This window comes from Limulus polyphemus, unplaced genomic scaffold (genome assembly GCF_000517525.1).
Source record: "Limulus polyphemus unplaced genomic scaffold, Limulus_polyphemus-2.1.2 Scaffold10, whole genome shotgun sequence".
In the NCBI taxonomy this organism is placed as follows: Eukaryota; Metazoa; Arthropoda; class Merostomata; order Xiphosura; family Limulidae; genus Limulus; species Limulus polyphemus.
Genome location: NW_013665620.1, coordinates 1,520,647 through 1,535,914, shown reverse-complemented (window position 1 = coordinate 1,535,914; position 15,268 = coordinate 1,520,647).

Genomic DNA, 15,268 nt, shown 5'->3' with positions numbered 1-15,268 from the left:
TAATTAAATTAAGTTAAAAGTAAACTTAAACGTAAAGTAAATAATAGTACGTAATAGACTACTAGTTAGTTTAACTTAACTACTAGAGAGAGTAGTATACTATATATATATATATATATATATATATATATATATATATATATATATCGCCGTAATTGGCCAGTGTAAGTTCACAAGGGCATCCAATAGAATTTACCTTATAATCGGGGGGGGGGGGAGATTAATTGCATTTTAAACCTTTCAAAAATGTGTATTTTGTATCATTTTCCCCATTGTTATACTGTGTTCTCTATTTCATTTGCCTTCTCCCTCCAAATTATCCTGACATTTTCAAAGTTCATTCTTATATGTTTTTTTTTAGAAAAAAGTAACGAATTTTAGTGCTTAGTATTCACATTTGTTTTTCTAACCAACATGTAATTAACATAACGCTAGAGATAATTAAATTTAAAGAGATTAGTTAATGAATTATGCAACTTGTGCGTGAGCGTAATAATTAAAGAACTGTGTTATATGTTGCCATGAGATGTAACGTATAACAGAATATGTGTGTTCGCGTCGGCTGAAGTCCTCTGATGGTTCAGTATTTAAATGTTTCAGCCATATTTGTATCAAATCTTAGACTGTAGGCTATAATGACTTTCAAAATATTTTTGTTGTTTAATTATCAACATTTATTGGGTGTTACTTAGCTGTTGTTTGAATTTTTAACTATGAATTATTCCTCAAATATAGTTGAAATGTTCCACTTTTACTGTTTATACGTTCCTAAATATGGTTGTATTATTATGAAATTATCGTAAATGATTTGGAGAAATAAGTATCGCGTGGCGTCAAGACTAACTAGTATTGTTCTATGTTACTTATATAAAGAATTCAGTATGAATTAAATTATTAAGTATTTGTAATTAAATAAAATTTTATAAATACATTTTGGTAACTAAAGATATGACATTTGGAGAAATATCGACAGGGTTTGAATATTTTAATGGTTTATAATAACTTTTAAATAGGTCTAAAAGTTGTGATAAAAAATCACATAAACTGCAATTTTTTTTTTTGTCACGTTCTCATTTTGTGCATATATCTTATCAATTTTTCTAAATACCATTTAAGCCGAACTGATAACTTGTGATATTAATCGCAACGCCTCTTGGCAGTGACTTGTGGGAGACAAAAGATAATTTTAAATGCTATTTAAAACAACAAAAACAAACAAACATCGCCTCTGATTTTGAATCCGAAATGGACAAATTAAGAACAATGTTTAAGAAAAAACACCTACAGTTTACGTGATTTTTTATCACAAGTTTGAGGCTAATTGGTTGATAATGCTTCGCTAGCTTTCGGCACGTAAACCACAACTTTTTAAATAGTTCGAATAATTTAGTAATTCCGGCCAACTTGAACAATGTTTAGTACATACATTCACACGGTTAGTTAACAGAGGGCTTTATCAATAAAGTTAAAGATTTTTAGAAAAATAGGCTTTTAATGAAAAAACAATAATAATAGTAGTAGGGGAAACCTATAGTGCAAAATTAAAACAGATTGTAAAGTTTATACAGATAAACTTTTAAATACACTTATTTCGCATGTTTTTGTAAGACAAATTTGTGTACTGACAGAAGGGTCGCAGTGAAAGTAATTTTAAACACACTTGTTTGCAAACTGTGTTTATTTTAATTCTGAATCGCCTGTGATTCAGCAGTGTGTCGTGACATTTTTATTTACTGTTATACCGTGGTGTTTAAATAATTCATTTGTCATACGTATAACCCTTTACTAACTGAGACTATATATATATTAAATATTTTAATTTATTTATCTAGGTATTTATAAAATATGAATAGTTTGTGTTTTGGTAACTAATAAAAGCACGAGTATGTTTTATTTTTGTACATTCTATCATTGTAAGTTATTTTAATTAATTGGGAATGATGTTAAAATACTACCATTACTATGTATTGTGTATCATTATTTTTCATTAATCTCGATCATGAAATATTGTTTTGTTTGACAAACTGTTGTCAGAAGGAAATTGTGATAAATATTTTATGTTTTTTGTTTGTTCCGTTACAGAACAGAAATAATGAATTGCTCAACGGATTTTCTAAAGTGTTGCACGTTCGTTCATTTTATAATTGTAATTTTAATTAGAAGTAGTCCTCAAGTAAATTATACAACTCAAGATGTCCTGATGAGTGTTTCATAGCATGAAAGTTTCATAGAGCGATGCTTTGAGTATTGTTTCTTTACCGAGGCAACATGTCCTTTGGTGTTCCTATCTATTGTTCTAATAAAGAAATTGCAGCACGCTGTTTTTTATGTCTCATTGATTTAACTAGCTATATAATAATAAATAAAAACGTTATGAAAGACAGGAGTTTCCTTTGAAACAAAGAACGAATTAATTGGCTTAAAACTAAAATCTAGCATTATAAATAAAATATCATGGTATGTGTGACTTGGGAATTGGTAGATTGAAATTTGAATCTTCGAAATTAAGAACTATTACACATTTAAAATTGAAAAATTCATTAATTACACGTAAAAGTATTTACAAGAAATGTCTATCGATTGTAAGAATCTTTCCAGGTTTAAAAAGTTGCGTTATCTCTTGATACAAATATTCTCAACATGTCGGGAAATAGATATACTGTATATTAAAATAAGCATGCCAATATTAATACTTAAAATGTTACTAGAATTGGATGATCAAGGTTACAACGTCAGATTCTTTGTATGAAACTGTCCTTCTCTTGTCGATTTGGAGGGTCAGGTTCATTTAACCTCTTCCTGCCCCAGTAGGCCAGGTGGTTAGGGAGCTCAACTCGCAATCTGCGGGTTTAAATTCCCGTCGACTAAACATGCTCGCCCTTTCAGCCGTGGGGGCGTTATAACGTGACGGTAAATTCCACTATTCGTTGGAAAAAAGTTGGCTGTGGGTGGTAATGATTAGCTGCCTTCCCTCTAGTCTTACACTGCTAAATTAGGAACGGCTAGTGCAGATAGCCCTCGTGTAGCTTTGCGCGAAATTCATAAACAAACAAACAAACAATCCTCCCCAGCACATGATGAATGATTCCTGAATCATATCAACTGAATTACTACAAATACTTATAGTTTACCTAGTCGACGCACTTACTCTGATCCTTTTCATGTCCATGTAGGTAATTAGAGTAATATTGATGTGTTAAATACACTGACGTTTCATTCATTTATGTAAAGTTCTACACTTCACGAACAATTCAAGATGTATTTTTTCATTAATTTTAAGTTTCTACTAGAGTATTTACATATATTCCCTTTTTAATGTTGTCACAGTAAACTAAAGCTATGATAATCAAGTAGTCTAGCATTAGGTGGTCTTAATTTATTTTTATTCGTTAAATATATATATATATATTAATTGGGGAGATGTACTTAGGGCTAACTTCATCAGGTATGCAGTTACGATGAAGCTTGTATAGTAAATCATTTGTATGCCAATTTTGGCGAACTATATAGGAGTCTATCGGTTAACGTTTCTATGTTTGCGTAATTGTACATGAATTTTGAGGATGTTGATCTTGGTACTTTGTATGCTGTTGTAAGTAATGATTTCTGTATTATTTGTAGTTTAGGTGCTATGTTTATCTATGCAGGTGATGCATATTCAATCACTGGTCGTATGTATGTTTTGTAAATTTTGATGTTATCAGCTGTTGCTACACTGTTTTTACTCGTTAGAATCCTGGCATAGTTCTTGCGTTGCCAAACTTTGGTTTTTATGTTGTTTAAATGTTTGATTCACGTTAATTTGGAATCATACGTTGGTCGTAAGAATTTAGCTGATGTCGTAGTCTGAAGAAGTGTTGCGTTCATATAGAGTTCAGGTGGGTCTTTTTTGTGGTTTGTTAGTTTTGCAAAAACTACTAATTGTTCTTTGGGACGTTTATTCAACTATTCTATTTAATTGATTTTGTAGATTTGTGACTGCAATTGATAAGGTGGGAGTACTTTCCCAGACTGCTAAATTGTCTGCGGATTGTTACGAGTACTCGTGATTAGAGGCATATTGTTAACATACATAATGAATAAAATGGGGCTAACCATCCCTCCCTGAGGGACACCTGCCTCAGAGGTAAATTACTCCGAGAAGGCTCTCTCAACATTGATTCTACATTTTCTGTTTTCCAAAAAAGTTTGATAGTCAGCAAATAATACCGCGTGACAGTTCAATTTGTAACATGCGGGACCTAAGGCCATTACAGTGTCGAATGCTTTCTCAATATCAAGGAAACATGCGACAGTGCTTTCATTTTTATTAAAGTTGTCAATGATGAATTCAGTTAATCTAACTAAATGATCGGTCGTTTGCTTGAATTTTCTGAATCCATTTTGTACTTTGGGTAGTTTAGATGTTGTCTTCAGAAATGTGGAGAGTCTGTTACTGAATACTCGTTCTAGAATTTTGCCCATGGAGCTAGCCAGGCTGATCGGGCGGTAACTATTTTGTTTACTGGCTGAATTTCCTTCTTTATGGAACATTAAGACATTGGATGTATCCAGAGTTTAGTGATAAATTAAAAAGCGCTGTAAGGTATCCAAACAATCTCTGAGTACCTTTTCAAACTAGGATGGCTTGTATGCCTCCTGGAGCTTTGTTCTTTGTAGCTTTAACTGCTTGTATAACTTTAATTTGGGTTATAATCTGTTGTGTTGTATGGTCATTATCTTTATCATCATTTGTTGTAAAAATTGGTTCGCACATATCAATGCTGTGTTATTGAACTTGGAAATGTTTTACTATAACGGGAGCGATTAAACTGTACTAGAACGATTGAACGTAGTCACAATCGATAACACGTTTGAAAAGTATAGGTTGAAATTGGAGCCTGCCCCAAAACGTGGATGATATAAATTCTCTTTTATGTATACCGTAGAAAGTACTGAAACAGAAGGATTGATAAATAATGGAAAAACAACAAAGTAATTGTTTAAAATCATTAAATAATGCGATGAAAGCTAAGTATATTAAGTTATTTAATACAATGAAATTCAATTTTATTCAATATTTATAGATAGTCTAAGGAAACAAATGTGCCAGTCCTTAAGGCTTCCTAATTCGGTAGTTTGAAATAATCATGGTTGTCTCTTGGAAATGATTATTTTCACTCGAGTATGAAATGTTTGTGCATTTATTTATTTTTCGTAATAGTATAAGATTTTATGTCCACGAAGGTGTCTTAGTTTCGGACAAACCATATTATATATATATATATATATTTATTCATTCATTAATTTTTTTATTTTTACAAGTTTGTCTAAACAACAGTATTCGATGTTAAAACTTTATCTATCATGTGATATTTATCATTCTCAAATTTCCATTTTGAGGTGTTTGTTTTAATATTTTAAAGGATGAAGCAAACATGGAAAATATAGATACTCGAAAGGAATCATAATACAGTTAAATTAATAGATATTGTTATGACAGCGGAAGTCACACGACGCTGGGAGCATGCGCGCTGGAGTTTCTCGAAGGATCATGAATTTGCCAGCCAGCTCGAATTGATCTAGATGCCCTCTTTTTTAGTATATATAAACCTGGCAAAGCAAGCCAGCGGGCAGCTAGATAATTGAGTCAAACGAATAGTAGGCACCGTAAGTAAAGTGTGTGAATCACTGTGATTTATAGCGTGTGTTATAAACTTTGTTAAGTTTAAAGTGACGAGGTACGTACTCACTGTGAAATTACTGTGTATTAAAAGGTTGTATCGAGAAAGAATAAACTGGATTAATCAATAAATGACTTGCATCGCTGAAGTTTCTCGGAAAGAATTTATACCGGAAATTAACAAACAAGCAGATACGCAACAGTTTGTATGCCTCTGGGATTATCGTTCAGTTGTTCATTTAATTAATTAAATAAAATATTGACATTAAAATCAGATCGCACTGGTTAAAAAGTAAGACTAGTTACTTTCAATGTGATCAGCCAGTCACTAATCTTGAAGTAACTATATTTATCCCTGTAAATGCTGAAGGTACCATTATCATCATAATACCTACCAGGAGTAGCTGAAGGAAAGAGATCAATAGCGGTGGCTGAATAGCTGACGAGAGAGCTGTATAACTCAAATCGGTTTGAGATGTTCCAGATGATAAGCCTGTTGTGGAAGGCAAAATAGTGCTCGATAATTCTGGAGCAGAAATACCCGAAACGCTGAACGCAGAATCTGATGTAGCTGAAGTGCCGAAGAAATTATCATGACTTTCCAAATTATGTTCCTCATTGAGTGTATGTGAAAAGTCATCTACTGCATAATTAACATCTTTTGAAAGGAAATCATTATTCTCAGGAGAAGCTCCGTGGAACTCCCAATATTCTTCAATAACCACTGGTGAAAACACAAAAATATTTTTGCTAACGTTGTTATCATCCTGCTTAACAGCAGTTATTAAGCTGTCTTGAATAACAGAAGTATTTGCTCGAGTACCGTTCATATAAAACTCTTTCACCACAACAGGTTTAGATGTAATGAAGTCAGGTCCCTTAACTACAGTTCTATCTATTACAAAAACATTGGATGTGGTGTTGGGAAATGCGGTAGAATGTTCTGAGTTTGGAGTTCTTTTTGAAATTAAATCTACGGGCTGAAACAAAAAAAAAAACATCATGACTAGGGATATTAATGGTAGTGACACTGAGTTATTCTGAGTTAGATAGAGCAGGTCTTACTTTTAAGTGTCCGAATGAATCATCTGGATTGGGGTTGTAATTCTTAGTATGGTTGGATAAGATCAAAGGACTATTTATTGGGGTCACTCTTCGAACCTTCTTTAATCCTTGATAACCAAGATGTAAGAATATTGTTAGATCTAAACGGTTTATGGTTGTTACTCACAACTATGTTTTTAATCGCACCTTTAGAGAAACCAATATTTTCCATGGAATCTCGTGTCCAGGCACTTGGAAGATTGTGTATAGGTTCTGCTGTGTTAGGGTACCATTTTGTATACGGAAGTCTTGTTCTTATCTCATATTTTACATTTAGTTCTTGTGTTGCACGGTGATTCCAAGGATCAGGTGGTGATGATGTAATTTGGTCCCCTGGATCTGGTAATTTTGATGCGATTTCATTGCGAGGATCTGTTAGCCTATTTGCAGGTTAAATCCAAGAATCTGGTAATATAAAAAACCCATGCTTCGAATATGTTGGGGTTGAATATTGCAGTAGTGGCAACATAAGTGACTTACGATTTTTATTATCAACGTTGTGATCCTGGTATGAACGTAGATCACTATAACTAGTGTATTCTTGGTTATTAAGGCTAGTATATATGTCATGTTGACGCTTATTTTGAAACTGACTGCTGATATATTCAGACTTTGGTTTTTGCTTCACTAGCAATACAAAATGTTTAACAATTATATTGTTTGTAGCGCCTTCTAGCGGCTCGTCAAGGACGTATAGTGGAGAAGAAAAAGAAGATACGCTTCCTGGGTGACGGTTCAGATTAAAACTTTTATAAGTAGACAGATGTGACTGTTTGGAATTATTCTTTGTAGTAATACTGAAGGTTTGTGGAGAAAAAGATAAATTATCCACATATTCCTTTGGAATATTGTCGTTAGAATTCTTGATGTCGAAACTGTCATTAGAAGCAAGCGAGATGGTACAAACTAATAACAAATTAATAAGGAACATTTCATCAATATACAGTACGTATTTCATCAAACAATCTAAGTCTTCTTCTGTGAGTTTGGAATCCTTCAATGAAAAAGAATACTAAATATAGTTATTAAGCATAGTTTTCCTTTTCTGATTTTGTCGCACATTTATCAATTTGTAATCTATCAGATATGATATTTTCGTTAAGAGTTTTCACAATATATAGACAATTAACCTATAAGAATTCCAATTCATATGTATATACACAAAACATAAACTTCTTAAAACTACTTATATAATGTAAAATAAGCGAAGTTACGATTTTGTTTGTGTGTTTGTTTCAGATATTCGCGCAAAGCTATTCAAGGGTTATCTGCGCTAGCAATACCTGATTTTCAGCTGATAGACTGTACTCTAGTAGGAAGGCAGCTAGTTAAAACTCCAATGGTCCACTTTTAGGCTAAAAATCGACTAATGGGATTTGATCGTCTCTCTTATAATGTACCCACAATCCTAAATGCGGCAACGGGACCAGAACAATGTCCACCTGGATTAATAGTTTGGCACACTAACTTCTAGGACTCGAAGGTACGAAATCTTCAATTAAACATAATGCTGCTGTAAACTGACATCTAAAGCAAACGTTATAGGACAGAATTGAATTTCAAAGTATAAGTAATAACCTGAAAAATAAATATAATTTTGCTCTTCGGCTCTTTAGAAGCTTGATACCTTTGGAATTCAACAATTGTCGAGCTTGTATAACAAGAGTGATCGATAATCATGGATAGCCAATAAAGAACTAAATGAAACAATCTCAGCAGATGATTGGACTAATTACATTTTTCAAATAAACCAGTACACTTTTGATGTTTTAATGATGTAAAGTATATTTATATAGTTAGTTTGAAGTAATGTATCATTTTAAGCTTAAAAAAAGAAATTCAGAAATATGGGTATCATAGCCGGAAAACACATTTTAAAGATTTATTCTACGTAATTAGAAAATACTCGGCAAATTGGTAAAGCTACAAATATAAATAAGATCACTAATTGAATGCTGTAAAAACATGATTTTCACTTGAACAACATTAACGATAAATAAAAACAACAACCAAAAATGTCTGTAGCATCAGATGAAGATAAAGGTTATCATCAAGAAATGTAACAATAACTGTCATCAAAATGCATAATCTCAAATATAAGCTGTTTCTTTAATAACATCTGTCTTAATACATACACAACACACGTAGTATCAACAATTTAACACCGAATACACACACAACACACGTAGTATCAACAATTTAACACCGAATAAAGATACGGAGGAAAAGGTTTGATAGAAATGGGAAGTTTGTTAGGTTTTAAGTTGTACAAAAAATATTCCAGCCTAAAGATGTATTGCTTTTTTATAGACTGGGTGATCTGATCAAATACACAAATAAATTACGATAAAGCTGCTGCCCAACTTTAACAGCAAAGGTATCTAACCGATCACAATAAACACACACTTTCATTAATCGGCTGTCTTCATAAACAAATATTAAACTGTTCTTGAATATTTAAGAAACTTGGGATGCGAAGCCACAAATATTTTAAAACGTTTCTTTTTGCAGATTATGGGTTCAGGTTTGATAGAATCACTATCAATAAGACTTTTGGATATAGATTAGCAATATATTTTAAAATGAAAATATAGTTTATTTTGACATAGAAGATTTGTAAAGGAATTGGATTAAACATAAATTACACCATTTTAAACGTGTCAGACTATCAGTCATTTAAATGTTTAACGGCTTTAAAAATAGAAATAGAAGGCAAAACTAGCACAACACTCAAAGACACGTATCTATCTGGTGGAGTTCAGAGTTTTCAACTTAGTTGATTTGAATGTATACTGGTATATTTCTTATTTAGTATATCAGTATTCGACTCGAATAGACATCTTTTAGCTTTTAAATACTTGTGATATCTGAGACTTACGCGCGACATTATTTTAGAATAAAAATGACATTTTCTTTTGGCTGGAGTCTTACTGTCAACAACGAATGTTTTCATAACAAAAAAAGTCTGTCGAATGACTGACAAAATTAGACCGTTGATAGCAACTTTCTCAAAACGTTATAAACATTTTAAGCTATCACCTTTGTCGTCACTTCTCAAAATTATATATGGAATGCTGAATTCAAATTTAGAGAACGAAACGAACCTCGTGCACATTTAGGGAGGCAAGCTATTTTTCTCAAGGTACTATTGTACTTTAGTAGAGCCTTTGATTCTTTATCCATTAATGATTAAACCACCACCTTATACAGAAGAGAGTCGAAAACTAAAACCATTTCTTAGCTGGTGAAAATTCTAATTCCAAACCGAGGCAAATGTATGCAAGGTCAGTTCGTTCACGTGGAAAAATGGCGGTTTCTGGCAGGCGCTGAGAGCCATTATACTTTAAAAAACTGATACATATATTTATGATTGTGCTTCACCTGAAGTCCCCTAGCAGCCATGACCGAACCAGTTCTGCTCTAGCAACGGAAAACGTCTGCCAGGTAATAGAGAGTTTTGATGTCAAGCTTGGCTGAGTCTGATTATAAGGTCCACGTTCACCAAGCCTGAATTATGTTATTATGCAAAGGTCACGATGTAAACCAAAACTTTTTTATGCATAAAATACAAGCTAAAAATAATAAAGAGTTTTTAATTCGAATAAGGTTTCAGGAAGTTTTAACTAAGCAGCAAAATCGTCCAATCTTGAACCCATCTTGTTATAGTAATGAACAGATCGTAAACTTCGGAATGCCTGAATAGACGTAGAAAAAAAAAAGTCATTTGTTCTGTTTAAGCACAAAGCTTATCTACACTGAGACTCCCAGGGACGAACCCCAAAAGTTGGTTGTGTCATCAGCAATTCTCAGGTTGTAATTATTGACTAAACAATAACTTCATCCTTTTCCTCTCTGTTGCATGGCCACAATATCCATATAGTTAAAGAGATAAAAATTCTATTCTATTCAATATATACATGGTGGTTATAAAGAAAACCCAATATTTAAAATAATCGTATATTAAATACTATTTTGGCTATAATAATTATACTGCACCAGAGGCACGATGAGAATCATTTTAAATTGAAGAAGGTTTAGATATGACACAGGGTGCTTCAAAAATTGTCACAGAAGGTGTTCAATATGCTTTTTTTTCGTCACTCTCAATCAGCATGCCAAGCACATTCATATACACCTTATACACTATAGTAGAAAAAAGAAAGAGACTGAAAAGGTCTGCCCTTAATGGTGCGGTGCCCGTTAATCGAGGTTCTCTTGAAAGCATATTTCCAAAGTGTACATTAGTCATCGCAGTGTCCTGTATACTAATGCTCATTTTATTCAAATTACCAATATTTTATTCTTGAAAGAGAGAGGGAGAAAGAAGAGAAATAAAGGCAATGATAGTTTGCAAGAACAGTGATTTAGTAGTATGATAGTGTTTTGAAACACACTGTATCATATCCAAAGTTTCGTGAACAAATTTAATGATCCTCAGTGCTGAGTCTCTGGTAATATTTTATCCTAGTATAATGAGTTTTTGAAACATAATAATTCTAAATGTGTTTTTTTATAATCAGTCATGTGCACTAGAATGACAACTGACTTTATAGACTAAAACTAGTGATTAAAACTGTCAGTTAAAACAATGAGTTTGTTTATTGTTAAGTACAAAGATACACAATGGGATATCTATGCTCTGACGCCTTCAGGTATCTAAGTCCGAATTGTAGCGTTATAACTTACCGCTGAACCACCGGGACTAACAATAATGATAGTTCTACTTATGCCAGGGCTGAGATATTAGTAGAAAAGTATGTCTACTGGTGAGTGCAGTCTTAGTGTTAGATTTTGTTTTCCATTAGAACGAATTGCTTTAGAGTACAGTGTATAGTCATTTTGAATATGGAGTTTTCTTTATAATCACCTTCTATTTGGTTACAATAGCGTTTCACTGGTGTTAGTGAAAGTAAAGAAGAATGTAATATTTATCCAACCATATTATAGCTACTATATCTAGTGCTGATCTAAACAAAACCCTATAAAAATAAAAGGTTGAAATCTTTTTTTTTTAATTCTTTTTTCGAAACTATACGTACAAACAAAATGATAAAATTTTTGGTTTAAGTGCCCACAAAAAATTGATCGAAGCTTGTTACTGAATGAAAATGAACCCCTCAGTAATATGTATAAATCAAAGTGCGGGTGTAAACAGTACAGTCCATGTGAGCAGCCTGGTAACATGTCCCGGGTATTCAGGGTTACCCGCACAACTTTAGCTTCTTGACCTAAGCTAACACGTCACGTGTTCACGTAACATCCCACCATAGTCACATCTCAGCCATGTCCGGGTTCCTATGTGAAAGAGGGAGCTTTGCACACCAGAGGAGGTGTATTAGGAAATCCCGGTTGTTTTTGTTCTGTCTTGGGAAAAAAAAACAATAGAATTAGATAATATTTTTATGTATAGCAGATGATTTTTAACTACTGATGAACTGATGAATTACGCAATTTTAAAATTCTCACATGACCATTGATCTTTTTTTTTGTTTAAGCTTTGTATTTTCAGATTTCATTTGTTTTGTTTATTCACATATTCTGATATAACTAAGTCTGATAATCTTGAATTTAACTGTTTTGTATCAGCATGCTTTTTTGTGTATACGTATCTGTACTATAAAATTTTCAAAGTTATTTTAATAACTCCTATTTCTTTGTAGTGCAGGATTAATTTAAATTCAGTAGTTTTAATATCAACCAAATGTCTTCTATCATGAATAGGGTTTAACTGTTTCTTCTATAATTTTTTGTTCACTAATAATACAAATAAGTAACAGAAGGAATGGAAATGAACCAAGTGTATATATATTCTCTAATCTTAATGTAGTGCTTATCATTGAAATACAGAAATAGGGGCGAGCACTAATACAATGAACCCACAATAACAACACCGTCAATAAAATCTAGGGACCAACATAAAAATCATGAAGTGATTTATATTGAGTGTAATGATAAAATGCAGTTACTAGAACATATCGAATAAAAACAGTTTAAGTGATGTTATTGTTTACTCTTCGGGGCCGAAACTTAATCGTTACTTCAGAAGGTATAACAAGTACCTTGATCATTCCACTATAAGAGTCGTACAACATTAATTCTGAAATTACAAACTTGCTTTTATACCGTTTACTAATGGGTCCACATATATTGCATTGTACTGAGTTATTTTTGCCTGTTGCAATATTCGATGTAAAGAACTTAGCAAAGAAATTGGGTGAAATCACTCCTTTTCTATGTAATATATATAGGTGACCCTAGCAGTAATTAATGGGATTTCTTGTAGTATTGGACACATTTTTTGTTTACATTTTTGTGTTTGATTCATGTGTTACTAAGGCCCGCAAATAGCTTTGTGCATAAATAATTTGAAAAAGTGTGATTAAAAAGATGTTGTTCCCATTGGTAATTCTAATGTTAAACAGTCTGGCGTGACTAATGTAACGGAGACCCTTTTTAAACATTAATATAGTGCTTCTGTATATATTAAAACTTTCAGCAATACCAGAGTACGGGATTCTAAGTCTGGATATGGACCGGTTAGACTTCACCAAGCAAAACTAAGAAGCTAATAAAATACGGTTAGGGTTTTCTTCTTCTTGTTATTTATTACACAGCGTGCTTGTTGTTGCGGCGCGTTACGGAACAAATCCGTATTTTAATAATGTTTTATATAATCATTGTTTTATAAAAAATAGCAACATTTAATATAAATGTTTTGTAAATCAGGTCTAAAGGACAAAGCCACGAGGCGGAAGTTTTAACATTTAGGAAGAAAATAAATCCATAAATGAATGAACATGCCCTCCAGTGGCACAGCGGTATGTTTGAGAACTTACAACGCTAGAATCCGGGTTACGATACCCGTGGTGGGCAGAGCACAGATAGCCCAGCGTGTAGCTTTGTGCTTAATTACAAACAAACAAAACAAATGAATGAACATCATATCTATTTCCAAAATGAAGGCGTTTTGGAATGATCTTTAAGATTAAAATTAATGTTTGGGGTGAATAAGAAAATACATGGTATTTAAATTACAAATTTATAGCCTTGTAAAACATTTAAAACACACATATGTTTTCATTAAACTAATAATATAATTTCAGATCAATCTTTCGCATGTTTTGGTACAATTATATATTTTAACTATATCATAAATACAGCTGATTTACGCAACTCAAATATATATATATCAGTATTTCGTTTAATGTATCTCATAGCTGCTAATATTCTTAATTTAAAGTTGCTCTTATAACAAATTCGCCCTACAACTCCGCCAATTCTCCATTTTGAAAAGACCAGGCTGTCTTTGAAAAAGGCATAATTCCTCGATTTACTGAAAACTGGAGAAATCGGTATAAACGTGAGAAGAGTTATTGAAGATCCTTACAAACAAGCAAGTTCTAGTATAATCACAGAAAACTTAAAGACAACAATCAAAATGAGTCCTGGGGTTAACTTGTCAGATATTTCCTGTACTTTTTTATAGTACAGTCTGTATCTTGAGTTTCACACTTACATGAAACTTATTATGTGCATTTTTCGTAACGAATGTGCCAACACTGGATGTTTTAAAATTACAATAAAATCTAAACACTTAAACAAAACTCATTACACGCTTACGTTAGAAGAAAACATCAAAAGATCTTTGCAAGTACAAATTGTTCTCAGTTACTTGATATTCAAGGTTAATTTCAATGATAACAGTTTCAGATGTGGTATGAGTGTCTCATATAATGGTGTAAGTTTTTGAAGTTCCCACATGTGATAGTGTAATATTTCACACCCGTATAAATACACAATTCAATATTAATTATTTATTATTATTATTATAAGGTGTACTTTCTGTTGGAAGAATAAAATATTCATAAGAAATAATCTACCAGACCTGTTTTTAAAATATCGCTGTTATTTGCCGGTTCATTGTCGCTAAAACAATTTTCTCAGTGGAGTGCTAAAAATGTCATTTAATAAAACCGAAACCTCTGTACATGATGGGAATCACACATGCGCAATACCGCGGTTTGTCAAACCAGGGGATGCTGCCGCACCTTTCACTTCTCTAATTCCAATGTCTTGGTGTTTATTACAAGTAGTATTGGTGTTTATTATGAAAGACTGAATTTGAAACCAGTTCTGATACTATTTCCCGAGGATACATTAAATGTTCTTGTAAGGACCACCAGTTTGACAATATGTTTCAGGATATTTTGTTTCTTGGAGTAATTTTTGTGAGCCTATTTGATCGATGGGCAGATTTAGTAAGGCCGTTTGTCTTGAATTTCACCACGACATTATGAACATGGGGTGTAAATTAGGACATTTCCATTACTTACAGATGATTTCGTGACTTTCGGTTGAATATATATATATATATATATATATATATTGTGTACTATTTATTTAGAATATATCCGATAGAATACAACAAAAAATTAAAAGACAGACGACTATACTAGAATCTGGTGGTACATAAATACTAAGGAAGCAATAAATGGCAAGATA